Source organism: Crinia signifera, chromosome 2 (assembly GCF_055691185.1).
Source record: "Crinia signifera chromosome 2, ASM5569118v1, whole genome shotgun sequence".
Taxonomy (NCBI): Eukaryota; Metazoa; Chordata; class Amphibia; order Anura; family Myobatrachidae; genus Crinia; species Crinia signifera.
In genome coordinates, this window is record NC_139218.1 from 21,591,501 (window position 1) to 21,614,181 (window position 22,681).

A 22,681-nucleotide genomic window follows, 5' to 3' on the forward strand; every position below is an offset into this window, starting at 1 on the left:
TGAGTAACGACAACACAATCCCCTCACATGCCTCGGCTGCAGGAGTAATCATTTAACGGTATTGCCGACCATGGAATGACTTCTCCTGCCGTCACAAATAAAAGTCAATAGAAACTGACTTGTATTTGCAAGCGCCGGGACGAAGACGGGGCCGGTAGACATCGTCCCACCCGTGTACTCATGGCAACGTCCAGCGTTTTAATGGGGACGCTGGGCGTTGCCGGCCCCGATGCTTGCGGACGGCTTGGTGACTATGCAAATCTCCGAAGCCATTCGCAAAGGGGAGCTGCACATGTGCATTATAGACCCATGCGCAGGTGCCGTCCCAAAAGCAGAGGGACGGAGCCGAACTCCCTAAATAGCGAATGAACCAGAATCACCGCCATGCTCACAACAAGCTTACAATCTACAGGGATATGATGTGCTACTTCTATACGTGACATGGGCATGTTTGTGACCAATCAGTAAACTTACAGTCATTTTCGATACTTACATTATGGTCTCAGGTATTGAGAGGAACAACATTAGCAATAAATTAAAAGGATCTAATTATTATTTATTGACATTTAAAAACACACAGACACAAGACTGTATAACGTGCTGTGCACAGGCGGAGGCTCAAATCTCCATCTTCAGGAGGACGTCATTGCGTATTTTTGTCAGTTCATCGTTTTCTTTTCAAAACAATATAGCACAGGTATGAGCGCTGTTTGCTGATTATTCTGCACTGCAGCTGCTTAGATAAGGGGGATTACCAACCCCTTAAAAAGACAACAAGCAAAGAAAACAAAGATTTCAAGCAGCGCTTGTGCAGAATAAATTGTATATTTATTTTAAAATTTCATAAAAATTGTGTTGTGGCCAGCAACATGGACAGGACATACATACATAAATGACAAACAATTCCCCTTGGATACTAGTATTTAGCAGGTTAGTTTATGCATGCAATCATCCAGATGGTTAGTCTTAGGGCTTGATAAGTTGTTATTAACGTTTGTTAGTATAGATACAGTCCCCACTTTAAGTGCACATAGTGGTTAGATGCTGCTTTGCAAAACAGAATTTACTTGCTGTTTGGAATGAGGGGACAGGCTCCTGATCCACAGAGGTGAGCTCCCACCGCTGGTGCAGTCCAAATTTGATTGCGGTATTTCTGGGGCTTCCCTACTGGTACAGGTCCATTTGCTGCCAAGTCCTTTCCCCGTGGTCCTCTCTACGCGTTTCTCCGCCTTTCAAGATCAGCGGCTTCCTCAGGAGTATTGGATCCAATACTCCTGAGGAAGCCGCTGATCTTGAAAGGGAGGAGAAACGCGTAGAGAGGACCACGGGGAAAGGACTTGGCAGCAAATGGACCTGTACCAGTAGGGAAGCTGAGAATGGAGGTAGTCTATAGAAGAAGACTAAAGAAGAACCAACAAGGTTTTTGGGGCACACTTGATATAATATACAGTTAAATGGATGTACAGATGATGTAACAATAAAACGTAACTTTTAATTGAAAGCTTAATTAATAAAATAGGTTCATATAACTATATCCACACACCATTTATGTGATTATCGGAGAGCACCATACGTGATGGACTCCCGCCACTTATTATGACAATATCAAGAATAAAGATAATTCAACAAGAGCGAAAATGTTTCGGTAGAGTGTTGCCTAGTACCAATTTTTATATATAATATACGGTATCGGCAATCGGACAGGGCATAGGTCACTGCGCACCACCACTACGATATCCACCACAGTGTCGGCAGAGATGGGTATGGACAGTTGGGGCATGAGAGGAAAAGAGAAGGAGGGGGTCCAAGTTTGTTGTGGCTGCACCTCAACAGTATTAACAGGCGTGCTGCCCCAGTGGATGAATACAGCACTGGATATTCCCTATAGGTCCCCCATATAGGTACTTATCCAGCCTCTCACTGCTTAGCTTCTGTGTTCGGATGGATTACAGGCGGTCCAGTGAAGTATGGCTGTATGGCCCTCGCTGGTTAATTCCGATGTCAATTTTGAGGGTGAGCCAAAGTAAGCTTCTGCTGTCCTAACCGTTCAGAGCAAGGCAGACCTGTTACCCATGTAGCATTGCAGGAGTGTCTGGTGGGTCCCAGGGTCAAGGCTGGTGCGCACAACGAGTCCTTGTTGGAGGCTCAGGCGGTCACGATGTCTCAGCAGTTTGACCAGTTCGGGGTCGGCCTTGACCCTCTGCGCCTTGGTGAGTCGCTTCTGTTGATGGAGAAGATCTTTCAGGCCTTTGATCACCGAACTCCCTTCCTGTATCTGCTCCCAATCGAATCCCAACTGGTCACTGGGGTCCGACTCAGGAGAGGCGTCCATAGCGGCCACTACGGGATCGGAGGTGACAACCGCTCTGCACTCCTTGGGTTGCCTGAACACCGGGGTCTCAACATCTTCGGACCGGTCTTGCTCCTCTTCCTCAACATCTTCAGTGGGCAGGCGGGATAGGGCATCTGCGTTGCCGTTGGATTTGCCACTTCGGTAGACCACGGTGTAGCGAAAGTTGGCTAGACGAGCCATCCATCTCTGCTCCAGTGCCCCCAGTCGGGCTGTTGACAGGTGGGCCAGGGGGTTGTTGTCGGTAACTATCTCGAAGGGAGTGGCAACCAGATAATTCTTAAACTTCTCCGTCACCGCCCAGATGAGAGCGAGCAGTTCGAGCTTGAAGGTGGAGTAGTTCTCGCTGTTCCGCTCCATCTTCCTGAGGCCCCTGCTGGCGTAGGCAATCACCCTCTCCCTACCGTCCTGGACTTGCGAGAGCACAGCTCCCAGGCCTCGGTGGCTGGCATCAGTGTAGACCCGGAAGGGCTTCTCGTAGTCAGGATAGGCCAGGAGGGGTGCTTCAAGCAGGGCCTGCTTGAGCTGGGCAAAGGACGCCTGGTGTTCCCTTGTCCAGGAGACCACGGACGTGCTCCTTTTCTCTTGACCCGACTTGCCACGGAGTAGTTCATGGAGGGGCGCAGCCACCTTGGCGAAGTGTTCGATGAAGCGTCGGTAATAGCCAACGAATCCCAAGAAGCTCCGCACGTCCTTGACCGTCCTGGGTGCTGGCCAGTCTTGAACCGCGCAGATCTTCTCGGGATCTGGTTTCACTCCTTCAGCACTGACTATGTGCCCAAGGTACTGCACTTGAGGCTTCAGGAGGTGACACTTGGACGGTTTCAGCTTTAGGCCACATCGCGTCAGCTGCACAAAGACCTCTTCAAGATTCTTCAGATGGTCCTCATACGTCTTGGAAAAAATGATGACGTCATCCAGATACAGGAGGACCATCTCAAAATTCCTGTGGCCCAAACAGTGCTCCATGACCCTTTGAAATGTAGCAGGGGCATTGCAAAGCCCAAAGGGCATCCGGTCAAATTCAAAGAGGCCCATGGGGGTGGTGAATGCTGTCTTTTCCCGGTCTTTGGGGGCCATCGGGATTTGCCAGTACCCGCTGGTCAGATCCAAGGTGGAGAAGTAGACGGCAGTCTTCAGGGCCGTCAGTGACTCTTCGATCCTGGGCAGAGGGTACGCGTCCTTGTGGGTGACTGCGTTTAGCTTCCTGTAGTCGACACAGAAGCGAAGGCTGCCGTCCTTTTTCTTGACTATGACCAGCGGGGCGGCCCATGGGCTGTGACTTTCCTTGATCACACCGGCCTCCTGCATTTCTCCGAGCATGGTCCTCACTGGCTGGTACATGGCCGGTGGAAGCGGCCGGTGTCTTTCCTTAATGGGTGGGCTGGATCCGGTAGGAATATGGTGCTGCACCCCTTCCGCACGTCCGAAGTCGGCTGGGTGTTGGCTGAACGCGCTGGCATTCCGGCAGACGACCTGAAGGACGCCCTCACGCTGTTCTGTTGGGGTATTGGAGTAGCCAACCTGTATCTCCTTCCACCACGCGGTTTCAGTTGTGATCAGGCTCGACTGACCCACCACGGCTTCTAGTTGGGCTTTCGGCAAAGACTCTCCAAGGATATCCTGGAAATCAACCAGGACCACGTTCGCCACTGTGCAGTGTCGGAACAGCCGCACCGGATAGCTGTGCGGGTTCAGCACGCGGACGGGGACTCTCCCACGCTCTACTCTGGCTAACGTCCTGGCCACGGCAAAAGGCTGCTGTCCCTCGAGGTCACACGGTTCAATGACGGCATCATAGTCTCGCCCACCTGGGCCAATCCTGGCCTTGCACCAGATCACGTGTTCGGCATTGGGGCGCAGAAGGATGGGTTGTCGGTCGGTGATCCTCGCCTTGCCCACTTCCCCTTGTGAGTTGGTGAAGCGCTTGTGCCCTTCGATCAGGCGCACTGTCTGCTGCATGGCTCTTCGCTCTTTCGGGGCGGCAGCCCGCATCTTGATCCGGAGAGCTTCCACCAGCTCGTCTGGGCAATTTTTTAGGACGTTCATTCCCAGGATGACCGGGGGTAGATGTTCGTTGCAGGTGGACGTGACCAAGCAGCCCTGACGTTCTAGTCGGGCATCTCCAATGTTGAGATCTGCTTCCCAATAGCCGCTGAACTCAATTGGCTGTCCGTTACTGGCCAGCAGACTAAGCCACGGGGTCGGGGGTGACACTATCTCTTCCTCTCTCCAATAGCGTTGAAACGCATCCAGTTGTATCGTTGTCACCTGGGACCCGGTGTCCAAGAGAGCTGCCATTTCCACTCCGTTCACCTTGATCTTCAAGTGGGGGCACTTGCCAACGAACTGCGGCCACCACTCTTGGGTTGGCGGACCTACTGGCGAGGTTCCTCCCGAGGGTCGGTCCCTGGCCTCGGGGTTGAGTCGTTTAAAGGCTGTTTGTCGCACTCTCGTCCGACATGCCCGCTGAGTTTACATCGGCGGCAGATGGGCCTTCCTTGGGCATCAAACTGATCTGTGGAGCGCCTGCCCGACCTTCGTGGGATGTCCCACTGTCGCCTGCCTCTTCCACCTGAGTCACGTTGCCATCCTCCTTGACGGGTTTCATTCTGTTCCTTTCGCATGTCCCGTAGCTCTCTCATCATTTCTGTGACTGCCGTGGTGAGGGTTTCCATCTGATTCGAAGTCGCCTGGGCTTGTTGTGTTACTGTGGGCTTGGTCTTTCTGGGTTCAAATCTTGGGAAGAACTGGGCTTGTTCCACCTCATCATCCTCCATTCCCGCTGACGCAGCTCCACCTTCTTCATCGACATTCTGATTTAACCCCAGGATGGTCAAGGTGGTTTCTTTAAACTCCGGGAAGGTGCAGTCGGGTTTCTGTCGCCTCCACATTCTCAGCTGTGACCTGATTGCCTCTCCTCGGGCTCCTTCAATGAAAATGTCAATCAGCGTCTCATCCACTGGAGTAACGTCTTGTGGGGTTCTCGCTTGAATGGCCCGCATCGCTTCCTGCAGTCCTATGGCGAAGTCCCGCAGGGTCTCCTGAGGCTGCTGTTTCCGAGCATACAGTCGCCGTTTCAATTCTGCAGCGGATTGTGCGTTGAAGATGCCGGCCAGCTTCTTCAGTATGCCATCAGCTGACTTCCTTTCTTCCGCCGACCATGACCGGACCTCTGGTCGCGCCGCCCCTTTCAGCTGTCCAATTACCATTCCCTCCTTCTGTTCTTCGCTGGGGCTGTACATCAGGAATGTGTTCATTAACCCCTCCTTGAACTCTCTGAAGGAGCTGGTTCCAGGCGTGCGGGAGTCTCCGGAATATGTTGGCATCCACGGTGCCCCAAAGAAGTAGGGCATGGTGATTTGAGCCGCTGGAGCCATCGGTGTATCTGGCAGCCTTCTCCTGCCTTGTACTTGTTCTGCCGGCTGTTGCTGATTAGGTTGTTGCTGGTCGAGCTGTTGTTGGTCGACCTGCTGTTGGTCGACCTGCTGTTGGTCTCCTGCGTCCGCTGCGTTCTGTGGCTGCAACATCTTCGCCGTTCACAGGGGTCTTTGACAATCCTGTTCGTAGACGCCAAGTTGTGACAGGTGCCCCTGAAACTATTGGATGACAGCGTACCTGGATCAGACGACGGCTGTGCACTTGGGAGTCTTCACAGCCCTTTCTGCTGATGAAGACGCACCTGTGGCAGGGGATGGAACACCCGGGAAAGAACCCACAAAAAAGCACAAAACAACCACAGCTGGCAGCAACTGATATTTATTAAATGGAAAATACGGCACGGATGCTGCGGTTTTCTCAATGAAATATAATAACATCACACTTATAGTACAGACTACACAAATGAATGAATAAATATCCCTGTAAAACACTCTAGGAAGCAATGACCACCTCAGTCCGTATCAAAGCTCAGACTGCTTTGGTCATGAGCAATTCTACCTACGGTACCGTAAGACTAAGGGATGACACATAAAATAGCAACAACGATAATGACAGAATAATGCGACAAATAAACTAGGAATAAAAGAGCTGTAATAAAGATAGATATTACAAAAGGATACTGAACTGCTTCACTAAAGAACGTCCACCAGAGGGCACCATACACCTTACCAATACATTTACATTACAGTCTCGGATGTGAGTAAGTGTCCCTAAACTCAAATAAAGGTCTCACGACGTTCAATCCTCTGGGTGAGCAACGGGCCTACCTAAGTGTGCACACTTTTATAAAAAGACTACGGCAAGATAACGGTCCCCTTAGGGGTACAGGCGAGTCCCCGCTCCCTGGGTAACTCCCTGCTAGTACTGTGGCAACTTGTCGCTAGGGCTGGGCTTAACCGGGCAATTGGGTCAGTGGCACAGGCAAGTGTCCTCTTTACTTAAATACTGCGGTGAGGCAATGTCCCAATGGGTGGGTATGGCCAGGCAGACCCACAATGGCACAACAGGGCGGCAGGACTGTTAATTAAGTGGAAGTCTATCTTCCCCCAGGGACCCTTGTGGAAGGGGATAATACAGAACGTCCCAAGGGACAAGGTCTCCGGGAGGGGCTTGGGCTCACAGGGTGCTGGCCAGGTGGGTGGCAATGAGTACCTGATCAATCGGCTTCCGTTGCCGGCTCCTGCCAGTATCGATACGGCTCCCGGCTTCTGGGTCTTTTCTCTGCTCCCACAGGTCGGCGGGGGTCACTGCAGCTTCTCCTGTCCCGCGGCGTCAGCAGCATCTTCTCTTCTAGGTGCAGGCAGCATCTTCCCTGGACACCGGCAGTCTTCTGTGACGTGACCCGGCGCTCCGCTCTCCGTCCGCTGTCACTCACGTCGGCTGGGGGTGTCTTCTCCCCTCTGCTGCTCCCGGTCTCCTCACCGCTGGGACGCCTGCTGCTGGAGACTGCTTCAGCTTGACACGGCGTCTCTCACAGCTCCCCGGCACGCTTTCCCCGTGTCAGTCTTCCGCTGCGCACCGCTCTGCTAGCAGGTTAGTGGCACCTTCTTCAGAGGCTCCGTTTTCTTCTCTCCCTTCTCGGTGCCTCTTCTGCCTACACGCTGCCGGGCGCCCGCTGTCAATCACCGCCGGAGGCTTCAGGCTGGGTGACGCGCAGTCTTCTGTTCTCCTCACGCCGCTCTGCTCATCAGTCACGCTTTCGCTGCAGCTCTCCTCTCTGCTCTCAGGTCAGTCTTTTATGCCCTCCTTCCTCACGCCGACACCACGGGGCTCACCTCTGACCCCTGTTCCTTCGCGCCATTCCAGCGCCAGGCAGGCTCCTTTCACGTGAACAGGAGCTGGGCGCTCACTGGGCTCATTAACCCCTTCCGTGCCTGCTAGGCAGGAAAAGGATTTCTGGTCAATAAATTCCACCTGAGGCACCACACAAGGGGCACCACGGCAGTGGGGTGCCACACTTGTGCTGGCTGGATGGATGAGAGAGCCACGAAGAATGGATAGTTTAGTGATGGGAGGTGCTAACAAACAGAACCCTCATCTCTGCTGTCAAATATCATGCTAGCATCGGATGATTTGATGAGAGTCAGAGGATCATGCGATAGCTTCCTCTAAGATGAAAGAGGACGGGGAGGGATAGGGATGAGGGAATAAGAGCCCTTAGGGCTTTAGAGAAAATTCATTTTATGAAGAAAAAATGGTAAATGTACCCACGGTCCCTAGATAGGAGGGAGATTGGTCCCTAGTGTCAATGTATATGTTACAAAAGACACCAGAAACAAACCGGGGAGTCCAGTTATTGATTGGGGTAATTAGGGCTGAGAATAATGAATGATTCAGTCCTTAGAATTCTGTGCTGCAGTAGATATAAACACAACTTGGTAGTAAGTGTGAGGTCTCCCAACAGACCATGTGGATGTAATCAGACACTGATTAAACGGGTAGTATTAGGTATCAGACGTCTAAATGACATGCATGAGTGATAGGTTACTATAAATCACAGAGAACCACAATGCAGAGTGTTTTGGAAAACAGGTATTAGCAATATAACCTGGAGAGAATGTATGCTGTCACCAGGTATGCAGGGTTAAATACAAGCACAAATGCAGTAGGCAAATCAATAACTTGCAACTAAGGGGTTAATATTCTACTAGTACCATTTCAGTCCTTAGAATTCTGTGCTGCAGTAGATATAAACACAAATTGGTAGTAAGTGTGAGGTCTCCCAACAGACCATGTGGATGTAATCAGACACTGATTAAACGGGTAGTATTAGGTATCAGACGTCTAAATGACATGCATGAGTGATAGGTTACTATACATCACAGAGAACCACACTGCAGAGTGTTTTGGAAAACAGGTATTAGCAATATAACCTGGAGAGAATGTATGCTGTCACCAGGTATGCAGGGTTAAATACAAGCACAAATGCAGTAGGCAAATCAATAACTTGCAACTAAGGGGTTAATATTCTACTAGTACCATATAGACAAATCTAGTGATCAAGCAGATAAATATGCAGATAATGCTATTAAATGCCACACAGACTCATGCAGTCTCACTTTAGAGAATCCCTCTTTTCAAAATTAGGTGGGTATTAAAGGGAAAAATAGGGATGATTGTTGCCCGTGAGACCAGGGTGTGGGGGGTTAACCCCGTTACCTGCGCCGGCTGCGGCCGGTGGGGAGGACACTGCTCTTGAGTTGGGTGCAAGTCCAGGGCAGGAGCATGGGAGGCTGCAGAGGGTGCTGGCCGTGTGGTGCGCGCTATTGCGCCGTGTGCGGGGTGACAGCGGGACGGCTGGAAGATAACTCCGTCACACCCCTGTGACCAAGCTTTACGCGAAACACGTGTCAGGACGCACGTGGTCACGCCCACCGCCCCCACCAGTGCCGGCTGAAAACTCCAAACTGAGACGGAGTTATCTTCCAGCCGTCCCGCTGTCACCCCGCACACGGCGCAATAGCGCGCACCACACGGCCAGCACCCTCTGCAGCCTCCCATGCTCCTGCCCTGGACTAAACTATCTATTCTTCGTGGCTCTCTCATCCATCCAGCCAGCACAAGCACTCCTGCAATGCTACATGGGTAACAGGTCTGCCTTGCTCTGAACGGTTAGGACAGCAGAAGCTTACTTTGGCTCACCCTCAAAATTGACATCGGAATTAACCAGCGAGGGCCATACAGCCATACTTCACTGGACCGCCTGTAATCCATCCGAACACAGAAGCTAAGCAGTGAGAGGCTGGATAAGTACCTATATGGGGGACCTATAGGGAATATCCAGTGCTGTATTCATCCACTGGGGCAGTACGCCTGTTAATACTGTTGAGGTGCAGCCACAACAAACTTGGACCCCCTCCTTCTCTTTTCCTCTCATGCCCCAACTGTCCATACCCATCTCTGCCGACACTGTGGTGGATATCGTAGTGGTGGTGCGCAGTGACCTATGCCCTGTCCGATTGCCGATACCGTATATTATATATAAAAATTGGTACTAGGCAACACTCTACCGAAACATTTTCGCTCTTGTTGAATTATCTTTATTCTTGATATTGTCATAATAAGTGGCGGGAGTCCATCACGTATGGTGCTCTCCGATAATCACATAAATGGTGTGTGGATATAGTTATATGAACCTATTTTATTAATTAAGCTTTCAATTGTTACATCATCTGTACACCCATTTAACTGTATATTATATCAAGTTTGCCCCAAAAACCTTGTTGGTTCTTCTTTAGTCTTCTTCTATAGACTACCTCCATTCTCAGTTGATATTCTGAACTTTTTCTTGGGAGCACCACCAACCAGTAAAACAGCCTGTCAGGGTCTTTCCCGCACGGCTTTCCTCTTATGTTGGTTTACTTCAATTAACAACGCTTAAATCATACCCAGTAATTCTTCCCCCAAGCCTGTGCCAGCCCAACCCCTATCTCAAACCAGTAGGGAAGCCCCAGAAATACCGCAATCAAATTTGGACTGCACCAGCGGTGGGAGCTCACCTCTGTGGATCAGGAGCCTGTCCCCTCATTCCAAACAGCAAGTAAATTCTGTTTTGCAAAGCAGCATCTAACCACTATGTGCACTTAAAGTGGGGACTGTATCTATACTAACAAACGTTAATAACAACTTATCAAGCCCTAAGACTAACCATCTGGATGATTGCATGCATAAACTAACCTGCTAAATACTAGTATCCAAGGGGAATTGTTTGTCATTTATGTATGTATGTCCTGTCCATGTTGCTGGCCACAACACAATTTTTATGAAATTTTAAAATAAATATACAATTTATTCTGCACAAGCGCTGCTTGAAATCTTTGTTTTCATCGTTTTCTTTTGCCTGTAACGTCTAGCCAGCATCGGGCTCCCTATAGACGGTTTGGGAAGGGGTGGCAGTAAGGTCCTCAGGTCCTAGTACCTTTTAGTTTGTGGAATACAACCACGCAGGCGCATTGGACTGTTACAGGGCATTACCGTTACTGTACTGAGACATTTCCACTTTTCACCAAGCGCCTGGGATGCTCTTTGTACAACTTTTGAAACACCTTCAGTCTTTGCCGTGTGCAGAGCCTTCCATAGGATTTCCAAGTCAACTGAATTTAGTTCCTCATAAGATATGAAGTCCTTTATTGCTGTTATATGCCTCACAACTGCCCAAGCTTCTGCAGATGCAGGAAACGCTTTTATTGCTTCAAGTAGCAAGGCCTTCAGATGGCGTTTCTTAGCCAGTTTGCGATAAATGGCCGTTATGTCCCTTGTGTCCCACCACTCGGTGGCACCTTCCAGGACAATGGCCCTGCAGCCCAGGTGGGGAAGGCAGTGGCCGAGGCAGACTGCTGCAGCTGATACGATTTCTGGGTTATAGCTGTGCAGATTGACCAATAATGTGCTGCAATGTTCATCAATCAATCTGGTGATGGAACTGAATGGAAGCCTTCTGGATTGCTGGACTAGCTCACCAAACAGCTTAGTTGCACATAGTCGGGTGCTTGGTTGTTTATCATTGAGATACTGTGCGATGTGGCTGAGTATGTCATCATCGTATTTGTACCAAGCTTTCTCCTTATGCAACTCCAGAATGGCCAGCAATGGTTCTAGGATCATGTAGACCGAGTTCTGATTTTCTTCTTTCTTTAACTCGCGCACGAGTGCCCCTGTAAGGGCTTTTCTGAATTTTATAGTCAGATTTATAAAGGTCTTTGTGGTGTATTTAATGCAGTCTAAAATCTTTTGGCGCGTATAGATATTAACGCCGTCCATTATGCGCAATAGATCATTGAGGAGTCCTTTATGTAGGTCTCTTGGCAGACTCAATGGAAATGACAGGAGAGATGCGCAAATTGTGACACTTGTTTGTTTGGTGTCTACATCCTTCGAGTCCCATAGTGGCCTAAGAAGTCCCAACATCTCTGTGCATTTCCCAGTTTTGATCATTTCCATAACAAAGTCATCCAGAAGTTCAGACTCGTTATACAGACTGCCAGATAGATCTTTCCGGTACACTGCTTCGGGACCATAGACAATGAGCTTGGCCTTGGGGTGCTGGTCTACGTGGCTGGCATCGGTGCTGGGTGTTGTTGGTCTCTGCTGGTGGTCGGCCAGTAAGGTAGACACTTGGTGTATAGTGGCTGTTATGATCTCTTGGACCTCAGCACAATCCACGTTTTGCACTTCCCAGTTAGCTAGCACAGTGCGGGCTTTTGTGAACAATAGGAAAATATTTGGCTCTTCCATGCCATTACCTCCGAAGGCCACAGAGGCATTATTGATGAACATGGCAAATACCTTTTGGGTGCCAGGATGAGTTGCGGCTACCATGTTGTCACATATTTCCGCTAATAAATACACCTTCCGATTGAAGGGAACGGTGGGATAAGACATTATAGCAGTTAGGGTGGTAAATATAGACAGACACGAGGAGTACCCGATGCTTTGAACGGTAGTCACAAGCTCCTCAATAGTGGCCTCCATGTAGTCCCGGGCTAAGTAATAAAGGACTTTGCTGGCTGAAAGCCAAAGGCCCTCACTGTTGACACACTCTGCCCCTAGCATTGTCTTTACAACGGCCGGTATGATGTTGCTGAATAAGCTGCTCACGTCCGTTCTTAGCCGTAAGACGTGGCTCAGAAAGTCAAAGATCACGTGTCTGTCTGTAAGGGCCATCCAGTGCATCTCCTTCCTGATGACATGATTTATCGTGCGGATCTTCTGCACAAGGCCCTCCAATGGCATGAAGGCAATGATATCAGGCAGACATCTCTTCATCACATGAGAGTAGATGGGTTTCAGTTCATCCAGGATCTTCTTACTGGAGTTTAGGTTCATAGTAAATTCTTTTTTTTTTTTTTTTTATTTTGTGTCTAAAAAAATAAATAAAGGGTTATCTACTGTGGTACAATTACTAAGCCTCGTTCTGTGTAAGAGAGGAGAGCTCCTCATACGTGCAACTAAATCTATATTATCTGGTTATTTGACTATGATCAAAAAACAAGTGCTTATACATTCAACCTCTCACAGTTATTGACTCTATGGTCTGCTGACCTATTCCAATATCCCCAAATGCCCTGGTATTTAGAACTCGAACCCCTGGATGCATGCACAAATTTCTCATGTTCGCTGGTCTGGTTCACTAGATTGACCCATTCTCCATGGAGCGGTCCCAAAGGGGACATCCACCTACGTGCTATTATTACCTTCGCTAGGGCCGCTAGGTTCTTTGCCAACTGCTTCATTTCCCGATTAATTGTCCCTTCCGCCCAAATCCCAAGGACCAGATTTAGTTTATTTAAGGTATTTCGTGGGACACCAATCAGGACCAAAGTTTTAATTATTTCATCCCAAAACCTACTAACCATCTTGCAGCTCCACAACAAGTGGTCAAGGGTGGCTTCCCCTTCTCCACATTTCGGACAACTATCAGACCCTCCTCCAGCGAATTTTTTCATTCTTTACTATGTATTCCTTCACACAATATAAATGTGAAAGCTGGATATAATGCAGAGGTGACTAGAGGGGTAGTAATCTAGGCCAAGTATTATTCCGGCCTTACCCAAAGCTGGTTCTTTATCCAAAGATGTTTTCTTATTGGAATCCAGTCCTCTGTAATCCAGTAGTCAGTATTAAATATTTTTTCCAATGGGGTTTTCGGACTCAAATAAATTGAGAAGAAATCACTCAGAGAGAAGCAATGCGGTTCTAACTGTAGAGCTGTCACCACAAAGTGGCTGGCAGTTGCCCAGCATCGCTTTATGTAGGACAGCCTGTGTGATTGTGACATCACAGGCATGTAGAGGGCAGTAAGCAAAGGTGTCAGGACCTGTGGTTAGGAAAGGGACGAGTGTACTGGTAGAACTACTAATCTTATCACATCAACCATGATCTTATAAAAGCCAGTCCAATCCCAACTGTCACGTTACCGTCTGGGTTTCACAGATGACAGTTAGGGGCTGACTGGCTTCTGTAATGTCACCTTCCACTTGGTCACTTCATCAGGCTTAAGGTGGCCATACACACGCAGATTTATCTGCAGATCTGTCTGGTTGGAACAAAAACCTGGTTATGGATGAGAGCAAATGACAGTTGACCATTTGCTTGGAAATGCTGGAAAACTGTCAAACTGTCACTCATCCATAACCATGTATTTGTTCCAACCAACCAGATCTGAAGATAAATCTTACTAGTGTATGGGCACCTTAAATGTACCTGTCCTAGTTCCTAGCGCAAAGATCTAGTTCCTAGCGCTACCTTTGTGTGCGGTTCTAAGTTACTATAAAGGAGCCCATACACGCTCCGTTCTGGGCGTCCGTTTTGTACTTTTAAAGTACACATCGTATCGCATCGAATGCCTTGTGCATGCAATGCGATTCGATGTAAAGATAGTACAAAAAGTATGTGCAGCACATGCATAGGCGAATCTAGAATTATGGTAATGGGTGGTCCCAGATCTAGACACAACAGGAGGGGGACCTTTGCGCGGCGTAGCCGCGCTGCAAAAGGGGGCGTGGTCTCATGGGAAGGAGGTGTGGCATCACAAAAAGGGGTGTGGTATTACACTTTAGACCATACACAGTAATGCCCATTACACATTTTAGCAAACTCTGTAATACCCATTACACATAAAGCCACACGCCGTAATGCCAATTACACATAAGGCCACACACCATAATGCACATTACACATTGTCCCACACATCATGATGCCTATTACATACTACTGTATATAACAAACCGTAATGCCCATTACATATTTGCCACATAAGTGCTGCTTACCTACGTGCACATTGCTAGGGGGTTCTTGCTTGATGGCACCATAGTACCCATTACACATGATGCCGCACACCATAGTACCCATTATACATGATGCCGCACACCATAGTACCCATTACACATAATGCCGCACACCATAGTACCCATTACACATGATGCTGCACACATAATGCCCCTTACACATGATGCTGCACACATAATGCCCCTTACACATGATGCTGCACACCGTAATGCCCCTTACACATTAAGCCACACATTATGCGTAATGCCCCCACATATCGCCACTTGTAGCGACCCTTAAGCAATGCCCCCAAAGTGCCACTTACTGTAAATTTTTATATGAGCCTTTGCTGCTGCTACAGGGAGAGATGGAGAGCGGTGCAGCTGCTTCTATGGGGAGAGGAGCAGAGCGCAGCGCAGGGCACGCTCCCACTCCCCTCCTGGTGTCCCCTCTAGCCGAGTGGACATTTGAAATATTGTGTGCACTGTTGTTGTGCGTCACGGGGGAGCACGCCGGGCGCCGGCACCACATGATTAAAGGGGGAGGGGCGGGCTGAGGTGAAAGCGGGGAGAAGAATTGGAGCGTAAGCTGCAGGGGTGACAGGCATTGACAGCTGGGCAGAGAGCAGGGGGCTGCCCGGCTGTATTCAGAGCACTGCAGGTCACAGCTGTTTGAAATAATACCCCTTTCACAACAGAAAATGCAGGGATTTACCCGGGAATATGGTCCCAGGATCATGCAGGGACATTCCTAGGCTGACCCCTTATACACCAGCCTAGTCCTTGCATTTTCTGGTGTGAGGGGGAGAGACAACCACTCCCCTCTCCCTACCCCCCTTTAACCAACCAGCTATATCTTCGGAACTAACTGACCCATTTACATGAGACAAGTATCATATTGAAGAACTTTTGAGTTGGCTTCGAATGATTTTGGTCCCGTGAAACTGGGCTGTTTGGTTCCAGAGAAATCTGCCCTCAAAGAACATAAACAGTCATGAAATTACATTTAAGAAATGAAAAAAACGGTTTAACCTCAATATCCCTGGAACCAATTAACCCATATGGATCCAGCCTGGTATCAGATTGAAGGCCCAGCGACTTGGGTTCGACTGAGATCAACCACGAGCTTCAGTGATGCCGAAGGGGGAACTGGCAGCCGTTAACCTGGGTGGGGGTCGGAATTAGCGGGTCCCATGTTATCCTATAGGGAAAACTTTCCAGGTTTGCCTGGCAGTATCTCCGGTTCCCAGGGGGCTAGAGACACGGGACTGGGCTCGTTGGAAAGCCCCATCCCTCAGCTACAAAATGGGCTAATGGGTGGTCCTGTGCACCCCCGGACCACCCCCTAGATTCGCCTATGAGCACATGTACTGTACGATGAGCTGTGCGGGAGCGCGCATCTCAGAGTACAAAACGGACGGAGCAGGAACGGAGCGTGTATGGGCACCTTAAGGGGGGTGGAAAATCAGTTCAAGGGCAAAAAATGTCATTTACTCAGATTATAGCTATGCATTTACATTCCTATAAGTGTAACCTCACACATATGTACCCCTAGCTATGCATTAACATTCCTATAGATGTTACCCCACATTGGGCCAGATGTATCAAGCTTCAAAAAGTCATTAAGTGGAGAGTGATCAACAAGCAGCCAATCAGCTCCTACCCTTCATTTTTAAAACCCAGCCTGGCAGGTAGGAGCTGATTGGCTAGTGGTTTATCACTCTCCATTTTATCACTTTTTGGCCTTTACACATACTTGCCCACCTTTATAGTCTCCTCTCCATGAGAAGCCCAGAGAGGAGACTCTCTCTGCAGTTTTCGGGGGGTGGAGCTTGCCATCATTAAGCCCTGCCCCCATTTCAGTAAATGCCGCTATTCGCGGCTCTTAGGGGAGGGGATGGTACCAGTTGCATCATTTTAGCTCCGCCCCTCCTAGATGAGGGGGGCCTAATAGCAAATTAGCAAAGTATTAGTCTGACGTACAGTGGAATATGGATAGTGAGATTTAAGCTGTGTACACACGGGGGCGATAGGGGCTGAAATCGCTGGAAATATGGTCGCAGGTGACCATATTGCCAGTGATGGAAATGTGCCCCGGCGATAAATCGCGATAAATCGCCGGGTGCGTGCTCCCGTTTTCTGCCCCATTCTAATCGCCAGCTGATTACCTCTGCGGCACCGCCGGCTGAGGTTCCTTCTCATCAGCGACCATCTGCTAGCAATATATCTCCCCCCGTGTGTACGGGGCTTTAGAAATGAATTTACTATTAACTCTCCTATTTGCCATCAATGTGGATCATTTTCAGATGCAAATAAACCTAATTTCTATTGTGGTATCTTTAAATTGCCATTAGTAACACTAATCAGACTGTGTGGTTTGTCGCTTTCTGATGATGTCAAATATAAGACACAGGTGTATTATTTATTTATTACCAGTTTCTTATATATCGCATACATGTTCCGCAGCGCTGTACAGAGAATATTTGAACATTCACATCAGTCCCTGCCCCAGCGGAGTTTACAATCTATGTCCCCTTCCACATGTACACGCACACAGACATTCTAGGGTTAATTTGTTCGGAGCCAATTAGCCTACCAGTATATTTTTGGATTGTGGGAGGAAACCGGAGTACCCGGTGTAAACCCACGCAAGCACTGGGAGAACATACAAACTCTGCACAGTTAGGGCCATGATGGGAATGGAACCCATGTCCTCAGCACTGTGAGGCAGTAATGCTAACCATAACACCGTCCGTACTGCCCGCCACCTCTGGGTTTGCTTCTGAGCCGGGCCATCTTGGCTGGGATTACATGTGATATATTGTATGCTAAAGGATATATATGTATGGAATGCTGCAGATTTCTGCCACCCTGCTACTTCTGTCAGTGCCGTCTGCTGATGCAGCTGTGGTTATGTCCCCTGTGCTTGTCTTCTATCGTATTCACCTGTTTCCTGTTTGCTTACTTCTCTATGTACTCTGTAATTGGGCGCTGCGGAACCCTTGTGGCGCCATATAAATAAAGGATAATAATAATAATAATATAATAAACCTGTATTTTATAGATTAAACACTTAACCAATGGGAAATGATTTCTTTCCTGCATAAAATCAAAAGTAACCAAGATTATTCCTGCTCCTGATTTTCCCGATATGTTGTCAAATGGGCCAGATGCAGCTCTGTTAGCTGGCCTTCCATCCACTAGGGCGTGGAGGGAGAATTTAATAGTGCGCCGAGCGAAGCAAGGCACCAACATTCGGGACAAAGAGAGTGGAAAAACGCATGTCGACCTTTTCACTGTCGACCTAATTCTCCATCCACCTCTATATACAGAGAGTGTGGTGGCGTTATATAAGGTGACAGCCGTTAGATGCAGCAGATGGCCACCATCCACCTCTATATACAGAGCGTGTGGTGGCGTTATATAAGGTGACAGCAGCCGTTAGATGCAGCAGATGGCCACCATCCACCTCTATATACAGAGCGTGTGGTGGCGTTATATAAGGTGACAGCCGTTAGATGCAGCAGATGGCCACCATCCACCTCTATATACAGAGCATGTGGTGGCGTTATATAAGGTGACAGCCGTTAGATGCAGCAGTTGGCCACCATCCACCTCTATATACAGAGCACGTGGTGGCGTTATATAAGGTGACAGCCGTTAGATGCAGCAGATGTCCACCATCCACCTCTATATACAGAGCATGTGGTGGTGTTATATAAGGTGACAGCCGTTAGATGCAGCAGATGGCCACCATCCACCTCTATATACAGAGCGTGTGGTGGTGTTATATAAGGTGACAGCCGTTAGATGCAGCATATGGCCACCATCCACCTCTATATACAGAGCGTGTGGTGGTGTTATATAAGGTGACAGCAGCCGTTAGATGCAGCAGATGGCCACCATCCACCTCTATATACAGAGCGCGTGGTGGCGTTATATAAGGTGACAGCCGTTAGATGCAGCATATGGCCACCATCCACCTCTATATACAGAGCGTGTGGTGGTGTTATATAAGGTGACAGCAGCCGTTAGATGCAGCAGATGGCCACCATCCACCTCTATATACAGAGCGCGTGGTGGCGTTATATAAGGTGACAGCCGTTAGATGCAGCATATGGCCACCATCCACCTCTATATACAGAGCGTGTGGTGGCGTTATATAAGGTGACAGCCGTTAGATGCAGCATATGGCCACCATCCACCTCTATATACAGAGCGTGTGGTGGTGTTATATAAGGTGACAGCCGTTAGATGCAGCAGATGGCCACCATCCACCTCTATATACAGAGCGTGTGGTGGCGTTATATAAGGTGACAGCCGTTAGATGCAGCAGATGGCCACCATCCACCTCTATATACAGAGCGTGTGGTGGCGTTATATAAGGTGACAGCCGTTAGATGCAGCAGATGGCCACCATCCACCTCTATATACAGAGCGTGTGGTGGCGTTATATAAGGTGACAGCCGTTAGATGCAGCAAATGGCCACCATCCACCTCTATATACAGTGCGTGTGGTGGCGTTATATAAGGTGACAGCCGTTAGATGCAGCATATGGCCACCATCCACCTCTATATACAGAGCATGTGGTGGTGTTATATAAGGTGACAGCAGCCGTTAGATGCAGCAGATGGCCACCATCCACCTCTATATACAGAGCGTGTGGTGGCGATATATAAGGTGACAGCCGTTAGATGCAGCATATGGCCACCATCCACCTCTATATAAAGAGCGTGTGGTGGTGTTATATAAGGTGACAGCCGTTAGATGCAGCAGATGGCCACCATCCACCTCTATATACAGAGCGTGTGGTGGCGTTATATAAGGTGACAGCCGTTAGATGCAGCAGATGGCCACCATCCACCTCTATATACAGAGCGCGTGGGGGTGTTATATAAGGTGACAGCCGTTAGATGCAGCAGATGGCCACCATCCACCTCTATATACAGAGCGTGTGGTGGCGTTATATAAGGTGACAGCCGTTAGATGCAGCAGATGGCCACCATCCACCTCTATATACAGTGCGTGTGGTGGCGTTATATAAGGTGACAGCCGTTAGATGCAGCAGATGGCCACCATCCACCTCTATATACAGAGCGTGTGGTGGTGTTATATAAGGTGACAGCCGTTAGATGCCGCAGATGGCCACCATCCACCTCTATATACAGAGCGTGTGGTGGTGTTATATAAGGTGACAGCCGTTAGATGCAGCATATGGCCACCATCCACCTCTATATACAGAGCATGTGGTGGTGTTATATAAGGTGACAGCAGCCGTTAGATGCAGCAGATGGCCACCATCCACCTCTATATACAGAGCGTGTGGTGGCGATATATAAGGTGACAGCCGATAGATGCAGCATATGGCCACCATCCACCTCTATATACAGAGCATGTGGTGATGTTATATAAGGTGACAGCAGCCGTTAGATGCAGCAGATGGCCACCATCCACCTCTATATACAGAGCGTGTGGTGGTGTTATATAAGGTGACAGCCGTTAGATGCAGCAGATGGCCACCATCCACCTCTATATACAGAGCGTGTGGTGGCGTTATATAAGGTGACAGCCGTTAGATGCAGCAGATGGCCACCATCCACCTCTATATACAGTGCGTGTGGTAGCGTTATATAAGGTGACAGCCGTTAGATGCAGCATATGGCCACCATCCACCTCTATATACAGAGCATGTGGTGGTGTTATATAAGGTGACAGCAGCCGTTAGATGCAGCAGATGGCCACCATCCACCTCTATATACAGAGCGTGTGGTGGCGATATATAAGGTGACAGCCGTTAGATGCAGCATATGGCCACCATCCACCTCTATATACAGAGCGTGTGGTGGTGTTATATAAGGTGACAGCCGTTAGATGCAGCAGATGGCCACCATCCACCTCTATATACAGAGCGTGTGGTGGTGTTATATAAGGTGACAGCCGTTAGATGCAGCAGATGGCCACCATCCACCTCTATATACAGAGCGTGCGGTGGCGTTATATAAGGTGACAGCCGTTAGATGCAGCAGATGGCCACCATCCACCTCTATATACAGTGCGTGTGGTGGCGTTATATAAGGTGACAGCCGTTAGATGCAGCAGATGGCCACCATCCACCTCTATATACAGAGCGTGTGGTGGTGTTATATAAGGTGACAGCCGTTAGATGCCGCAGATGGCCACCATCCACCTCTATATACAGAGCGTGTGGTGGTGTTATATAAGGTGACAGCCGTTAGATGCCGCAGATGGCCACCATCCACCTCTATATACAGAGCGTGTGGTGGTGTTATATAAGGTGACAGACGTTAGATACAGCAGATGGCCACCATCCACCTCTATATACAGAGCGTGTGGTGGCGTTATATAAAGTGACAGCCGTTAGATGCAGCAGATGGCCACCATCCACCTCTATAAACAGAGCGTGTGGTGGCGTTATATAAGGTGACAGCCGTTAGATGCAGCAGATGGCCACCATCCACCTCTATATACAGAGCGCGTGGTGGCGTTATATAAGGTGACAGCCGTTAGATGCAGCATATGGCCACCATCCACCTCTATATACAGAGCGTGTGGTGGCGTTATATAAGGTGACAGCCGTTAGATGCAGCAGATGGCCACCATCCACCTCTATATACAGAGCGTGTGGTGGCGTTATATAAGGTGACAGCCGTTAGATGCAGCAGATGGCCACCATCCACCTCTATATACAGAGCGTGTGGTGGCGTTATATAAGGTGACAGCCGTTAGATGCAGCAAATGGCCACCATCCACCTCTATATACAGTGCGTGTGGTGGCGTTATATAAGGTGACAGCCGTTAGATGCAGCATATGGCCACCATCCACCTCTATATACAGAGCATGTGGTGGTGTTATATAAGGTGACAGCAGCCGTTAGATGCAGCAGATGGCCACCATCCACCTCTATATACAGAGCGTGTGGTGGCGATATATAAGGTGACAGCCGTTAGATGCAGCATATGGCCACCATCCACCTCTATATAAAGAGCGTGTGGTGGTGTTATATAAGGTGACAGCCGTTAGATGCAGCAGATGGCCACCATCCACCTCTATATACAGAGCGTGTGGTGGCGTTATATAAGGTGACAGCCGTTAGATGCAGCAGATGGCCACCATCCACCTCTATATACAGAGCGCGTGGGGGTGTTATATAAGGTGACAGCCGTTAGATGCAGCAGATGGCCACCATCCACCTCTATATACAGAGCGTGTGGTGGCGTTATATAAGGTGACAGCCGTTAGATGCAGCAGATGGCCACCATCCACCTCTATATACAGTGCGTGTGGTGGCGTTATATAAGGTGACAGCCGTTAGATGCAGCAGATGGCCACCATCCACCTCTATATACAGAGCGTGTGGTGGTGTTATATAAGGTGACAGCCGTTAGATGCCGCAGATGGCCACCATCCACCTCTATATACAGAGCGTGTGGTGGTGTTATATAAGGTGACAGCCGTTAGATGCAGCATATGGCCACCATCCACCTCTATATACAGAGCATGTGGTGGTGTTATATAAGGTGACAGCAGCCGTTAGATGCAGCAGATGGCCACCATCCACCTCTATATACAGAGCGTGTGGTGGCGATATATAAGGTGACAGCCGATAGATGCAGCATATGGCCACCATCCACCTCTATATACAGAGCATGTGGTGATGTTATATAAGGTGACAGCAGCCGTTAGATGCAGCAGATGGCCACCATCCACCTCTATATACAGAGCGTGTGGTGGTGTTATATAAGGTGACAGCCGTTAGATGCAGCAGATGGCCACCATCCACCTCTATATACAGAGCGTGTGGTGGCGTTATATAAGGTGACAGCCGTTAGATGCAGCAGATGGCCACCATCCACCTCTATATACAGTGCGTGTGGTAGCGTTATATAAGGTGACAGCCGTTAGATGCAGCATATGGCCACCATCCACCTCTATATACAGAGCATGTGGTGGTGTTATATAAGGTGACAGCAGCCGTTAGATGCAGCAGATGGCCACCATCCACCTCTATATACAGAGCGTGTGGTGGCGATATATAAGGTGACAGCCGTTAGATGCAGCATATGGCCACCATCCACCTCTATATACAGAGCGTGTGGTGGTGT

General features: G+C 49.0%; 2 pseudogenes; one reads left to right on the forward strand and one right to left on the reverse strand.

The window, feature by feature from the left end:
* Positions 1-1,860: 1,860 nt before the first annotated feature.
* On the reverse strand, positions 1,861-1,979 carry LOC146061889 (5S ribosomal RNA; annotated as a pseudogene).
* Positions 1,980-9,467: 7,488 nt separating this feature from the next.
* Positions 9,468-9,586, forward strand: LOC146061890 (5S ribosomal RNA; annotated as a pseudogene).
* The last annotated feature ends 13,095 nt before the right edge of the window (positions 9,587-22,681 follow it).